This window comes from Bos mutus, chromosome 1 (genome assembly GCF_027580195.1).
Source record: "Bos mutus isolate GX-2022 chromosome 1, NWIPB_WYAK_1.1, whole genome shotgun sequence".
Taxonomy (NCBI): Eukaryota; Metazoa; Chordata; class Mammalia; order Artiodactyla; family Bovidae; genus Bos; species Bos mutus.
The window spans coordinates 33,939,301-33,954,686 of record NC_091617.1 but is presented as its reverse complement, the minus strand read 5'-3'; the positions used below and the strand labels follow the sequence as shown (position 1 = coordinate 33,954,686).

The following is a 15,386-nucleotide window of genomic DNA, read 5'->3' as shown; positions in this document are numbered from 1 at the left end:
AGTGGGTTGCCATTGCCTTCGCTGAGCTAAAATGAGAGGAATACTTGAATTATTTCAAAAAATATGCATTGACTAAATATTTTCTAGTATTCTGGATTAAGGTTTTAGCTTTCAAGCAATAGGATGTTTCCAAGATTATTAAGTAGAAAGGTGGCTGAACAAACAGTATCAGAAATGCAGCCCAGAAATGTAGAGTTAGTGCCCATCACCTATGTTGCAGCCAGCAGGCTATGGGTTCATACTTGAAGTGGAAGAGAAACTGATGATTTCTTTCTTTTGGTAAATGCAGGTTAGTGATAGAGAGATAATGGCCTCCTTTGGAAAGCTGGCAATGGAAAGAAAAAAGAAAGGGTGAGTTTGAGGAAAGGTGCAGATAAATAATTGACGAAACTCTGTGCTTGGCATAAAAGAGATAAAATTGATGAAAGCAATGCATGATGCTTGGGAGAATTTGAAGAATGACAAAATGTTCATTATAAAACAAATAATGCAAGAAGAAAGTAATGGCCCCAAATCACTGAAATGCCATGGATGCTTGAATAGAAACACCTGGTAAGAGAACAGCAACAACAAAAATGAAAACATCATTTTTTTTCATTGTTTTTGTTTAATTGTTCTTTCCGCTTGTTGCAGGCAGGCCATGAAGACAGTCATTGCCTGTCATAATGCATGTTCTATAATCTTGACTTACCTACCAGTACATCTCAAAATAACCCAGCTCTTCAAGTTTCACAACAGCTCTGCCTATTTACAGGAACAAAGTGTAATCTTAGGAAGTGTCTTTCCAACAAATATACAGGCAGTGATTGGAATAAATCATGGGCCACATTATTCAAAAATGACTCAAATTGATCATATATTTGAGTTGTTTGAAGAGTACAAGAAAGATTCAGTTAACCCTACCACTAGGGTAAGGTTGACAATTTTAAAACAACACATATTCTGATGTTGTATCCTCTAATAAGTGACCCAGAAACATTATGAAGAAATAATGGAATAAACAGAGAGTATGACACAGATGGTGGGCATTTGCTTGAACACCTCAGGATGGGAGATTATTAAAAGAAAACTCAATAAAATCTTTAAAAAATTATTCATTCCTATTCATACTTGGTGTATATTTTATGGCTTCATTTCTCCTACTGAAAAACAGTGTTTATTTTTAGGTTAATAAACACAACAATGTTGAAGGTCATACTACAATCTAAAACTATTTCAAGTGTTTTTGGTTTGGCCTTATGAAAAATGCATTTTTCCAAACAGTTTTTCTCCTTAATTTTTAAACCCTTGTGTATTTTTAAAGAAAATGTAATCCACATGTTCCTTGTGCATTTACACTTAACTCATCAAATTCTTCTTGTGTAGGAGTGACTTGGAGACCAAAAGACGTTGGAAATTATTTTTTTGCCTCTGAAGCTCTTTATTTTTATTTGGAAAGTAGCAGCATATTCTTTAGTATAGGTCATGTTAGATAACCAGGTATTCAGCTTTTCATGTATGTAGATAACATAATTTAGGATATCTATATTTGTCCTTACATCTTACTTTCCCTAATGCACCATTATATTAATTACCATTAGTATAATGGTAATTTTTATCTTCATCATTATCATCTGTTGCACTACTATTACTTTATTAATTACTATTATCAATGTTGTTATAAATGTCATAATAACATTAATGGTATTACAGAATATCTATATGTTCACAACATCTTCGTTTTCAAAGTGCCTTTATCTCACCTTTCCTTAAAGACTTGTGTGGAAAGAAACTCCCAAGCTTTGTAGTATACTCACCCATTTCATCTCCTGATAAAATATCAGGCAGAGAGAATTTGCCAATTGCTTTACATCCTCCAAAAATCTTCTCAGTTTATCTGTCTTATTTCTACTTTCTTGACTGAGTGCGCTATTCGTCTCTCATAGCTATTTTTAACCTCTTCCAATCCTTGCATAACTGTCTTGACTTTATAATCTGAATTAAAAGTCATATCTGACATATCTTATTGTTGAGCTGGAAGATTCTATCCTACTTATTCCATTTATGTATTCTTTATATCCATGGACACTGCATTCTTCTAATTTGCTTGTTCTCTAAATTTTATCCGTCACAGATCTTTAAGTATGCTTCAATAATCTTGTGGATGTGTGCTCTGAAACTCAAGCACATTTTAAGTTCCTTTAAAAGTAAGGCCTATGTCTTTTTCTTTCTTTCATATCTTCTTCCCATGCCTAGTTCTGATTGCTACAACTTTTAATCTTAGTAATATGACTGGTGGGTTGTTAATTTTTAAAGTATTATGTGGCATGTACTACTTGTTTTCTCCGTGGAAATAATATAGTAACTTACCAAATAAAAGTAGATCCTGATTCAGTCTCTTTTTAAAATCAGATTGTAAGCTTATAACCTATTGTAAGACTTGATCCTTAATTTTTTTTTTTTAATTTAACTAGAGTCTTGAAAACATAGTATACATGGAAAGAACAAGTAGTGAACAAGATCTTCATCAAAATTGCCAGTTCATTTGAAAAACAGATGCTGATGGACCACAAGTAGTAGAGCCTTGCTTAGGCTTTGTGCTAGAGTCTGACAATGAAGAAAGACAACCTCTTCTCTCACACAACTATTCTGGGAATCATGAATGCATATAATTTTAATACTGTGTCCAGAGAGATAAGACAAAGATCAAAGAGTAGAGACAGGCATCTCTGTGTAGTTTCAGGAAAACACTTTTGGAGTAATCTCAAAGTTAAATGGAGAGGGCAAAGGCACCCCACTCAAGTACTCTTGCCTGGAAAATCCCATGGAAGGAGGAGCCTGGTAGGCTGCAGTCCATGGGATCGGGAAGAGTCGGACACCACTGAGCGACTTCACTTTCACTTTTCACTTTCATGCATTGGAGAAGGAAATGGCAACCCACTCCAATGTTCTTGCCTGGAGAATCCCAGGGACGGGGGAGCCTGGTGGGCTGCCGTCTATGGGGTCACACAGAGTCAGACATGACTGAAGCGACTTAGCAGCAGCAGAAGCAGCAAAGTTAAATAGGGCTGTGCAAGCTAAAAATTATAACAGGCAATATAAAAGCCTCAATTTAATAGATATTTTACACAACACTTGTGTGGGTTACTGTTTCAAACATCTTACAGTTATGAAGTCATTCAATCCTCGTCACTATCCCATGGGTAAGCAGTGTTACTAGACTACTTTTACAAGTGAGAAACTTGAAATACGTAACAGTTTAGTGAATGGCCCAAGGTCAACAGCAAGCACAGCCAGGACTTAAATATAGCTAGAGTGTGTCTCCAGAGTTCTTACAAGAGGCTTTTAATAGGAAATTTACAAACTCATGGAGAGCAATACACAGTCAGGGAAGAAAAAGTGGCTTGGCAATTCCTGAGGGCAAGTTATACCTGGGACAATGTCAAGAGATGGAGGAAGCTAAAGCAGTGAAAGCAAACAGTGGTACAGTGAAAAATGAGGGTTTTATCTTAAGTGGATCATTGTAATCTTTGGAATAACAGGGTTTTATCTCAATGTTAAAATGTTCTCTAGGATCATGGAGACTGGGATACAAGATGACTGGAGTGGAGGTGAAAAGACCTGGCAAAGGGAGTACCTGCAATAACACAAGTGAGAGAAACAGTGGAAATGTGGTTGGAGGGAAGCTGAAGTCATGTGAGTTATTCTAGAGGAGGACATACGAGGGATTGGTAATCCATTGATGTTGGACAAAAGAGAGAAACTTGTGTCTGGAATGGTTCCTCTGAATTTCTGATTAAGGCAACAGTGTATACAGAGGTGACTACTGAGATAGGGAAGAAAAGAAGAGAATTGAACATTAGAAAACACATCTGATAAAATGAAAAAGAAAGTAGAGCTCAAAATTGTATATTATCTATTGTCTTTTAAAAAAATATATGTAATATGCACAGAAAAGCTCTGATGAAAACAAGAACAAATATTATTGTGATTAGTCAGATCAGATCAGATCAGATCAGTCACTCAGTCGTGTCCGACTCTTTGCGACCCCATGAATCGCAGCATGCCAGGCCTTCCTGTCCATCACCAACTCCCGGAGTTCACTCAGACTCATGTCCATCGAGTCAGTGATGCCATCCAGCCATCTCATCCTCTGTCGTCCCCTTCTCCTCTTGCCCCCAATCCCTCCCAGCATCAGAGTCTTTTCCAATGAGTCAACTCTTTGCACGAGGTGACCAAAATACTGGAGTTTCAGCTTTAACATCATTCCTTCCAAAGAAATCCCAGCGCTGATCTCCTTTAGAATGGACTGGTTGGATCTCTGTGCAGTTCAAGGGACTCTCAAGAGTCTTCTCCAACACCACAGTTCAAAAGCATCAATTCTTCGGTGCTCAGCCTTCTTCACAGTCCAACTCTCACATCCATATATGACCGCTGGAAAAACCACAGCCTTGACTAGACGAACCTTTGTTGGCAAAGTAATATCTTTGCTTTTGAATATGCTATCTAGGTTGGTCATAACTTTCCTTCCAAGGAGTAAGCGTCTTTTAATTTCATGGCTGCAGTCACCATCTGCAGTGATTTTGGAGCCCCCCAAAATAAAGTCTGACACTGTTTCCACTGTTTCCCCAACTATTTCCCATGAAGTGATGGGACCAGATGCCATGATCTTCCTTTTCTGAATGTTGAGCTTTAAGCCAACTTTTTCACTCTCCACTTTCAGTTTCATCAAGAGGCTTTTTAGTTCCTCTTCACTTTCTGCCATAAGGGTGGTGTCATCTGCATATCTGAGGTTATTGATATTTCTCCCGGCAATCTTGATTCCAGCTTGTGTTTCTTCCAGTCCAGCGTTTCTCATGATGTACTCTGCATATAAGTTAAATAAACAGGGTGACAATATACAGCCTTGACATACTCCTTTTCTTATTTGGAACCAGTCTGTTGTTCCATGTCCAGTTCTAACTGTTGCTTCCTGACCTGCATACAAATTTCTCAAGAGGCAGATCAGGTGGTCTGGTATTCCGATCTCTTTCAGAATTTTCCACAGTTTATTGTGATCCACACAGTCAAAGGCTTTGGCATAGTCAATAAAGCAAAAATAGATGTTTTTCTGGAACTCTCTTGCTTTTTCCATGATCCAGCGGATGTTGGCAGTTTGATCTCTGGTTCCTCTGCCTTTTCTTAAACCAGCTTGAACATCAGGAAGTTCACGGTTCACATATTGCTGAAGCCTGACTTGGAGAATTTTGAGCATGACTTTACTAGTGTGTGAGATGAGTGCAATTGTGCAGTAGTTTGAGCACTCTTTGGCATTGCCTTTCTTTGGGATTGCAATGAAAACTGACCTTTTCCAGTCCTGTGTCCACTGCTGAGTTTTCCAAATTTGCTGGCATATTGAGTGCAGCACTTTCACAGCATCATCTTTCAGGATTTGGAATAGCTCAACTAGAGTTCTGTCACCTCCACTAGCTTTGTTCGTAGTGATGCTTTCTAAGGCCCACTTGACTTCACATTCCAGGATGTCTGGCTCTAGGTCAGTGATCACACCATCGTGATTATCTGGGTCATGAAGATCTTTTTTGTACAGTTCTTCTGTGTATTCTTGCCATCTTTTCTTAGTATCTTCTGCTTCTGTTAGGTCCATACCATTTGTGTCCTTTATGGAGCCCATCTTTGCATGAAATGTTCCTTTGGTATCTCTGATTTTCTTGAAGAGATCTCTAGTCTTTCCCATTCTGTTGTTTTCCTCTATTTCTTTGCATTGATTGCTGAAGAAGGCGTTCTTATCTCTTCTTAAATTTTTCAGTAGAACTTTTGATTTTCCCCTATATTTTCTACATTTTCTTCAATGAACGTGAACTAAGTATATTCCATTAAACTAAAAATAAGTATTACTGGAACGTCTTTAAATGGTTATCTTATTTAAAGTTAACTTCTATGATCTTCGTGAAAAGCAAAATAAAGCACTTAGTAAAAGTAGATTTATTAACTTTGGATCAAGAGTTCCCTTCTTGGAAAGCTACTTTAAAGTAATACATAAATTCTCATTGTTTATTTATAAATATATTGTTATATGGAAAAATTAGCATCAACAATGTAGTTGTTGAAAACAATTATAGCACAGACATGTGAATGAATGCTACACATTCACTAGAACAGTTACTTATAAAAATACTTAATCTTCAGGGAAAATACTACTGATATATGAAAATAGCAGGGTATGAGTTCTTTGATCTTATTCACATAGGATATCTCTGAGCAAAAGATTATACTTAATTTTTTTGACTTGCATTTTTCAAGATCTTTAAAATATACATATATATTTACTTATAAAATGTGATAATAAAACATAGAAATAAAGGCATTTAGTTCATAGTGTGAGCAGTATCACTGCTGTTTAATCATTTCAAAGGGCTTACATTGCATTGTAAGTACCCAGGCAAAGAGGAGTGGACAAGTCACCTGTATTATGAGGCTGTCTGTGTCAGGGGAAGCAGCTAGTCAAAACCATGATTATAGACAAGAATAAGTATGAAAGGCCAATGATTAGATTGGAAGTATGTTTTTCAGGAGTTTTTGAATAAGATAGGAGGGAGAATACGATAGGAGGGATAAAATTCTAGAATTTCAGATATTAAGAAGATAAAGGTATTTGTTGAGATGTTATATTCTTGGGATTTCTAAAAAACAATGTCCAGGGTCTATACATAGATAGTGGATTGATTTGTGTTTTAGGCAAGTACTACTTGTGCTGTTATATGTGTGGATACACTGACCAACTTTCGGATATGGTAGTGCTATGGAAATGCGAATCTTAAGGTAGCCATGTTTTTCCTTTGTCCCATGAAAAGGAATAGAATCTGGAAAATTTAATAATCTTTAATAACCTTTATCAGTTTTTGAAGAAAACATAAATATTTTAGGTTAATTTGACATAGCTAAAAATGCAAGGGTATTAAAATAATTGAAATGATGGTACCCACATGTAAATACATTTAACTGCATGTTAATAGGATGTTTATGCTATTTTTATACTAATTATGTATTGATATTTATTAAATGACTACTATAAGCAAGTGCTTTAAATGCATGATCTCATTTAATGGTCAGAAGAGATAAACTTATAGATAGATCAGAGACTGACTGAGACTAGTTGAATTGATTTTGTTATGCGGTCATCAAGAGACAGATTCATTAAAAAGCATAATATACATTTGGTAGATGTATATTCAGTTCAGTCGCTCAGTCATGTCTGACTCTTTGTGACCACATAAACTGCAGCATGCCAGGCCTCCCTGTCCATCACCAACTCCCGGAGTACACCTGAACCCATGTCCATTGAGTCGGTGATGCCATCTAACCATCTCATCCTCGGTCGTCCCCTTCTCCTTCTGCCTTCAAACTTTCCCAACATCAGGGTCTTTTCCAATGAGTCAGCTCTTCACATCAGGTGGCCAAAGTATTGGAGTTTCAGCTTCAACATCAGTCCTTCCAATGAACACCCAGGACTGATCTCCTTTAGGATGGACTGGTTGGATCTCCTTGCAGTCCAAGGGACTCTCAAGAGTCTTCTCCAAAACCACAGTTCAAAAGCATCAATTCTTCAGTGCTCAGCTTTCTTTATAGTCCAACACTCACAACCATACATGACTACTGGGAAAACCATAGCCTTGAGTAGATGGACCTTTGTGGACAAAATAATGTCTCCGCTTGTTAATATGCTGTCTAGGTTGGTCATAGGTTTCCTTCCAAGGAATAAACATCTTTTAATTTCATGGCTGCAATCACTATCTGCAGTGATTTTGGAGCCCCCCAAAATAAAGTCAGTGACTGTTTCCACTGTTTCCCCATCTATTTGCCATGAAGTAATGGGACCAGATGCCATGATCTTAGTTTTCTGAATGTTGAGCTTTAAGCCAACTTTTTCACTTTCCTCTTTCACTTTCATCAAGAGGCTCTTTAGTTCTTCTTCACTTTCTGCCATAAGGGTGGTGCCATCTGCATATCTGAAGTTGGTGATATTTCTCCCGGCAAGATGTATATTACATTATATCATATCAAGGCTGTGGCCCAATGTCATGTTCTTGCAGCACAGTGTTGGAATCAAGATTCAAATAAGATTTAGTTTGAGCCTCTATGTCCACACTGTTTTAGAAATTTCTAGAAAATAATATAGCACTTATCATCCTTTAGAGACACTCGAGAATCTGCGATCTTATTGACTGTTCTTTTCTTTTCTATATACCTGTTAAATACCTCTCATAGTGCTTCCATAGTTTTTTTGAAGACATTTCTTGAAGTCATACTTTTCATATATGTTGAATGATTTTATAAATATATAATCATTTTATATTCATTTTATAAATATAAAACTGCTGATTTATTTTATAAACATAAAACTGTTGATGATTTATTTCATAAATATATAATTGACATATGACGTGATATTAGTTTCAGGTGTACAACATAGTGATTTGATGTTTGTATATATTGAGAAATAATCACTACAGTAATTCTGGGAAACACCCATTACAGCTTCAGAAATTTTTCTTATGATAAGAACTTTTAAGATCTACTGTCTTAGCAACTTTCAAATATGCAATACAGTATTATTAACTAATCACCATGCTGTATGCTACATCCCCATGACTTCTTTCATAATGGAAGTTTGTACCTTTTTACTCCTTTTATCCATTTGAAACCACCACTCTGTTCTCTGTATCTGCAAGCTTTTCTCTTTACTTTTTATTTTAGATTCCACATGTAAGTGAGACCATACAGTATTTGACTTTTTTGTTTGTTTGTTTTTTGAATTACATCACTTAGTATAATGCACTTAAGGTGCACCTCAGTTTGGTTCAGATCAGTCGCTCAGTCGAGTCTGACTCTTTGCGACCTCATGAATTACAGCACTCCAGGCCTCCCTGTCCATCACCAACTCCCGGAGTTCACTCAAACTCATGTCCATCGAGTCGGTGATGCCATCCAGCCATCTCCTCCTCTGTCGTCCCCTTCTCCTCCTGCCCCCAATCCCTCCCAGCATCAGGGTCTTCCCAATGAGTCAACTCTTCGCATGAGGTGGCCAAAGTACTGGAGTTTCAGCTTTAGCATCAGTCCTTCCAAAGAAATCCCAGGCTGATCTCCTTTAGAATGGACTTGTTGGATCTCCTTGCAGTCCAAGGGACTCTCAAGGGTCTTCTCCAACACCACAGTTCAAAAGCATCAATTCTTAGCTACTCAGCTTTATGTTGTCACAAATGGCAAGGTTTTGTTCTTTTTTGGCTGAATATTCCAGTGTATACAAATGTACACCACATCTTCTTTATCCATTCATTCACCGATGCACAATTAGGTCTTAAATGTATCTTGGTTGTTGTGCATAATGCTTCAGTGAATATAGGGGTGCATATATCATTTTAAGTTAGTATTTCTGCTTTCTTTGGTAAATACTCAGAAGTGGAATTGCTAGATCATTTGGTAGTTATATGTATGCATGCTCAGTTGCATCTGACTCTTGGAAACCCCATGGACTGTAGCCCACCAGGCTCCTCAGTTCATGGAATTTTCCAGGTAAGAATATTGGAGTGGGTTTCCACTTCCCACTCCAGGAGATCTTCCTGATCCAGGGATCAAACTCATGTGTCTCCTACATTCGCAGGCAGATTCTTTACAATTATGCCACTTTTCGGGAAGCCCCTATGGAAGCTCTAGTTTTAATTTTTTTGAGAAGCTTACATGGTATAGAGTGGCTGCACGAATTTATATTCCCACCAACAATGCACAAGGGTTCATTTTTCTCCATATCCTCACTAGCATTTTTTACCTTATCTTTTTGATAATAGTATTCTAACACGTATGAGGTGATATTGTGGGTGAAAATCAGAGAGATTAATGATGCATCCAAGCCAGGTAGCATTCTGAATGTGGATTTTAACCCAGATATGCCTAGTGTCAATAGTAATGATCCTTTTCTACTCATATACTTGCTTCCTTTATTTTAAACATAAGATTACTAGACTTCAGAGATGAAAGAACAGTTGAGATTACTTGTTTCAATTAGTTCAATTCATATTTTAGGGGCCTATTGTCTAGAAGAGTTGGACTAGTTACTTAAGGTCATGTAATGAACTATTAATAGGTACCACCGTGAATTGTGGTTGCTTTCTTTCCATATTTCAGGAACTAACAAGTTGGCCTAAAACCCTTACTGGGTTTAAATTGAAAAAAAAAAAATGACTCCTACAATTCCCTTTTCCTCAGCAAGACGGTGTGGTATGACTTGATTATTTACATCACACTCTTTTTGGATCGGCTTCTGGTTCTTCCACTGCTTGAGTTTCTCTCTGTTAAGAAAAATACATAATGAAAAAAAAATTATAATAGAAATTGGATCTTCTTAGGGCTACCAACATGGTAGACTTTGCTATTGATGTATTCCCTTTATTCTGATGATATCCTCATGCTTTGAGAGAAAAAAAAAAAAAAAACCAGCATTGTTCAACAACTGAAACAACTTCAGGCATCAACCAATCGTGAACCAATTGTGAAGATGTTTGAAGATCCAGACACTACAAGGCAAATGCAATAAACCAGGGATGGTTGGATATAGTTTTACTACATGGTAGATAAGCCTGGCTTTAGATAGGAGTATTTAGATACATGCTGTTGCTGCTGCTGCTAAGTCACATGTCCAGTCATGTCCAGCTCTGGAGTGGGTTGATTTCCTTCTCAATGCATGCAGCCCACCAGGCTCCCCATCCCTGGATTCAGCCCAGGGCAAGAATTTTCTGGCAAGTGGGTGGGTGCCATTTCCTTCTCCAATGCATGAAAGTGAAAAGTCAAAGTGAAGCCGCTCAGTCGTGTCCGACTCTTAGTGACCCCATGGACTGCAGCTCACCAGGCTCCTCTGTCCTTGGGATTTTCCAGGCAAGAGTACTAGACTGGGGTGCCATAAATACTAAGTATGCAAAATTCCAATATGAATGTGGAATTTACTCTGGAGCAACAGAATATCTTTACTTCTTTAGAGGGTTGGTTCCAGCAATGAATAAAAATGCTTTGAGTTCACTCTGGGGACAACTGACCTCAGAAATTTTAATACAGAATTGGAATGCAGTCATGGAAGACTGCATGGCTAAAAGATAAATAATAATTCTGTGAATTCTCCACTTCAATCTCTTCAGCAGTGAATGTGGTTCACTCACTGGTCTCTGTTTTCTTCTATCACCCCAAAGAACAATAACATTAAGGATCAATTCCTTTACCAGCCACAGTATCTTAGTGCAGTTCCAATGATGCGCCCACATATTCTCTACTATTTAACCACAGCAGTCATAACAAACAAAGATGTTCGAAAACACGGGCAAGTGCTAAAAGATCTGGTCAAATTTATTCAATAGGAACCTTGCACATATTTATATAAAGACCCAATTTTAGAATTTGTTAAATGCTTATATGTTAACTTCCATGGGGCTCACATAAAGCTGAAGAAATGTGGATCAATGCAAGTGAATGACTTCTTCTTGGTGGCTTATCTTGAGGATTTCACTGAAGATATCTATTTCCGTATTTGAGACTTGTGTCACATCCATCAGTGTATCAGCATTAACATGTTGGCAGTTAAACTAAGCATGACTCCAGAATAAGTTCAAAAGTAGATTATAAATTTGATTACAAATGCAAGACTGAGTATCAAGACTGATTCTAAATTAGGTCATGAGGTTATGAGTAACAATACCATCTCACAAGTGATGAAACCACGCAAGTGATTGAAAAGACCAAAAGCCTTTTATTTAAGAAGCCAAATACTGACCATGAATACTGAGAAGAAATTTAATCAGAATAGTAAGTAAGTAGAGGCTCCTAATTGTAACTCAGGATCCTGCCTTCTATTGAAGAGCTATATAGAAAAAAAAATGAAAAAAAAAACTATAAAAGAAGGTGAAATATTAAAACTATCATATAAAGGTAAAACATTTTAGAACAATTAGCATATTGACTATACATTTTGGAGAATTTGAATAAAATTGACTGTTTCATTAAAAAGTAAAATAAGAAGTAGATCCCTGTATTGGGGAGATGAATTACAAAAAGATGTACCACTTGGACAAATGATTTTGTGCAAGTAAAACTGCACCGCTGCATCACTGTCAGGTTATCAGGGTTCAAGAATTCTAAGTGGACTTTTAAATCCCCTTGTCCACTTCTACTGGACACACTTGAGCTATGTATCAATTCATGACTCTTTGTAGCCACTCTTCAAATAGAGACTTCAAAAACCTTTCTTTTGTCTCACACAGCATCTCCCTTAACTTTTGTCACATTGGTGTTGCTTTGCTGCTCATCTTCATTTGGGGTGTACTGCTGATATGTTACTACAATCATGACACTTCTTTGATTATTGCTCTTAGGAGTGTCTTGGTCTTATGCCAATATCAACAGTGCTTTCATCTTTAGAGCTCTAAGCAAGCACTGTATTCTATAGTCATATGAACTGCAGACTCCACTATAATAGATCTGTTCTCAATAGACACTTTAAGCTTATATTCAATTACTTTTTCACTCATAGGATTTTAACATTAGGTCGAAATTGTACATCTTGTTCTACTAATTATGAACAGTAAAATTTTTTACATTCTCTGAATTACTATAACTCGGAAATAAAATTAGAAACTCATATGCTTTTAAACTAGTAGTTCCAAAAGTATGCTTAAGTAATTCAGATGTATTAACATCACCTGGTCACTTATTAGAAATAAAAATTCTTGGGCCCACTCAAGAATCACTACTGAATGATTCTGATGTGCATTGATGTTGATTGAGAGCAACAGATTTAAACCATGATGTTTTACTTGCTTTACTCCTCAAATATTGTATATTACAACCAAACATGATGATCCATTATTTTCCAGGAATAGTACTGGGTTTGCCTATGTTCCTCTTTCCCAAATGGCATGTGTAAGTTAGGGAAACTCGAAAGCACACTGAAAAAAATAATGGTATGATGGCGATCATACCAAATGTCCCCATTGACTTCATGGTAAACACTATTTGCCAATTTTTTTTTTTATAGATGAAAATACTACAACACACCTTTTTGTATATTTCTTAAGATTTATTTCGTTATTCCTAATATCAGAGAACAAACTATATACTGGATTGGCCAAAAAATGTTCATTCAGTTTTTCCATAAGATGTTACATAAAAACCACAATGAATATTTTTGCTAATCCAATATATCAAAGATTTTAGAATATTTGTTCAGTACTCAGTTATCATATTTGTTCATTGCTTTGTAGTTTATTTCAAAATTAGACACTGTAAATGAAAAGCTTCTTGAGTTAAAAGTGCTGATTGAAGAAGAGGTCATTAATTTACTTTTAACTACAACTCTCCAATAGGAAAGTAACTAGGTATATTTAAAACTGAACAACAGATTGATACTAAAAACAAATTTACATTAGTTTACAAAAAATATATGTATATATTTTGCTCTAAAAAGTTTTAGACTAAGTTGCTTTCATTTTCCAGTCTCTAATTATGTTAGTTTTGGGTATCTTGACCTCTGAGCTGTCTAACACAAACAAATTTGTACCATTCCAACTTAATTAGATAACTGATTATAATACAATTGTATTGGCTGAAGCCCAGCACACTTAAATATTGTAATTCTTTTGTTTCTTAATAAAAAAAGTACCTGTCTATGTGGTGACCATAAATTAGTTTTCTGCTATTTGTATTGCTGAATTTTATTTTTATATTTCAAAAGTGAATCTACTTTTGAAACAAAAGAAATAGTAGTTAGCTACTTGAGAAGCAAAGTTATTTCTTGAACATACATTTTCTTTCTTTTTAGAAACAATAACATTCATCTAATGATATTTGCATTTCTGGTGAAGTGTTTTTACTCTAACATCAAAATAGGTTTATGGGGTTTCTGAAACTGAGATTTCATATAGAGACAAAGACAAAGTGTATGAAATTCCCCTACACTTTCTGGGGTAATTCTCAAATTCCACAGAGTATTTTGTAATGTAACAATAGATGTGTGCTGTCCATTAGGCACTGCTATACCTTTTTGTCCAATTGAGCTTAATATTGTAACTATCACATATACTTCATTTTATTGTCATCTGATACCATCTACAAGAAGTATTATTCGTAATTTCTATATGATAACATAAAATGGTTGTCTTTTTAATACTGGCTCTTTGTACAAAGTAGTTGCTTCTTCTGTATAATGTTTTCCAACTCCTCTGTCTTGTGGAAAACATAAATCTATTTTCTCTGCATGAGAGGTTTCCTCTAAGAGATAGAGTATTGGCTTAGAATAGTTCCAACATTCAGCGAATGATTCAGAAGTTGAAATTTTTTATATTTGAAAGGATAACATATATTTATTATAAAGAAAAAATTAATTAACAAAAGCACACACAAGCTCACGTATATAATGTGAATGTACAGAAGACTACTGATGCTGGTTTGAGTACATGAGACCAAGGAAATCTGAAATGAGAGCTTTAGTGCAGTCATCTGATTTAATAGCAGGTGCTTACTTACCTTGTTCATCTCTATGATCTGTAAACGTATGAAGGAAAATTTCTGTTTGCTATTCTTGGGATCAGTTCAGTTCAGTTCAGTCACTCAGTCATGTCTGACTCTTTGCGACCCCGTGAATCGCAGCACGCCAGGCCTCCCTGTCCATCATCAACTCCTGGAGTTTACCCAAACTCATGTCCATCGAGTCAGTGATGCCATCCAGCCATCCCATCCTCTGTTGTCCCCTTCTCCTCCTGCCCCCAATCCCTCCCAGCATCAGGGTCTTTTCCAATGAGTCAACTCTTCTCATGAGGTGGCGAAAGTATTGGAGATTCAGCTTCAGCATCAGTTCTTCCAATGAACACCCAGGACTGATCTCCTTTAGGATGGACTGGTTGGATCTCCTTGCTGTCCAAGGGACTCTTAAGAGTCTTCTCCAACACCACATTTCAAAAGCATCAATTCTTCGGCACTCAGCTTTCTTCACAGTCCAACTCTCACATCGATACATGACCACTGGAAAAAACATAGCCTTGACTAGATGGACCTTTGTTGGCAAAGTAATGTCTCTGCTTTTTAATATTCTGTCTAGGTTGGTCATAACTTTCCTTCCATGGAGTAAGTGTCTTTTAATTTCATGGCTGCAATCACCATCTGCAGTGACTTTGGAGCCCCCAAAAATAAAGTCTGACACCGTTTCCACTGTTTCCCCATCTATTTCCTATGAAATGATGGAACCAGATGCCATGATAGACATGGAAAATTATGAAGGTTTAAAAAGGAACAGGCTACTGGGGGTTAGGATTCCACCTAAACGAGGCACATTCCAGATAATTTTCGATTTTTACGTTAACAGAAAAATTATCATT

General features: G+C 36.5%; 1 pseudogene; it reads left to right on the top strand.

Moving 5' to 3' along the window:
* The first annotated feature begins 307 nt into the window (after positions 1 to 307).
* On the top strand, positions 308 to 11,831 carry LOC102279563 (eukaryotic translation initiation factor 3 subunit E pseudogene; annotated as a pseudogene).
* The last annotated feature ends 3,555 nt before the right edge of the window (positions 11,832 to 15,386 follow it).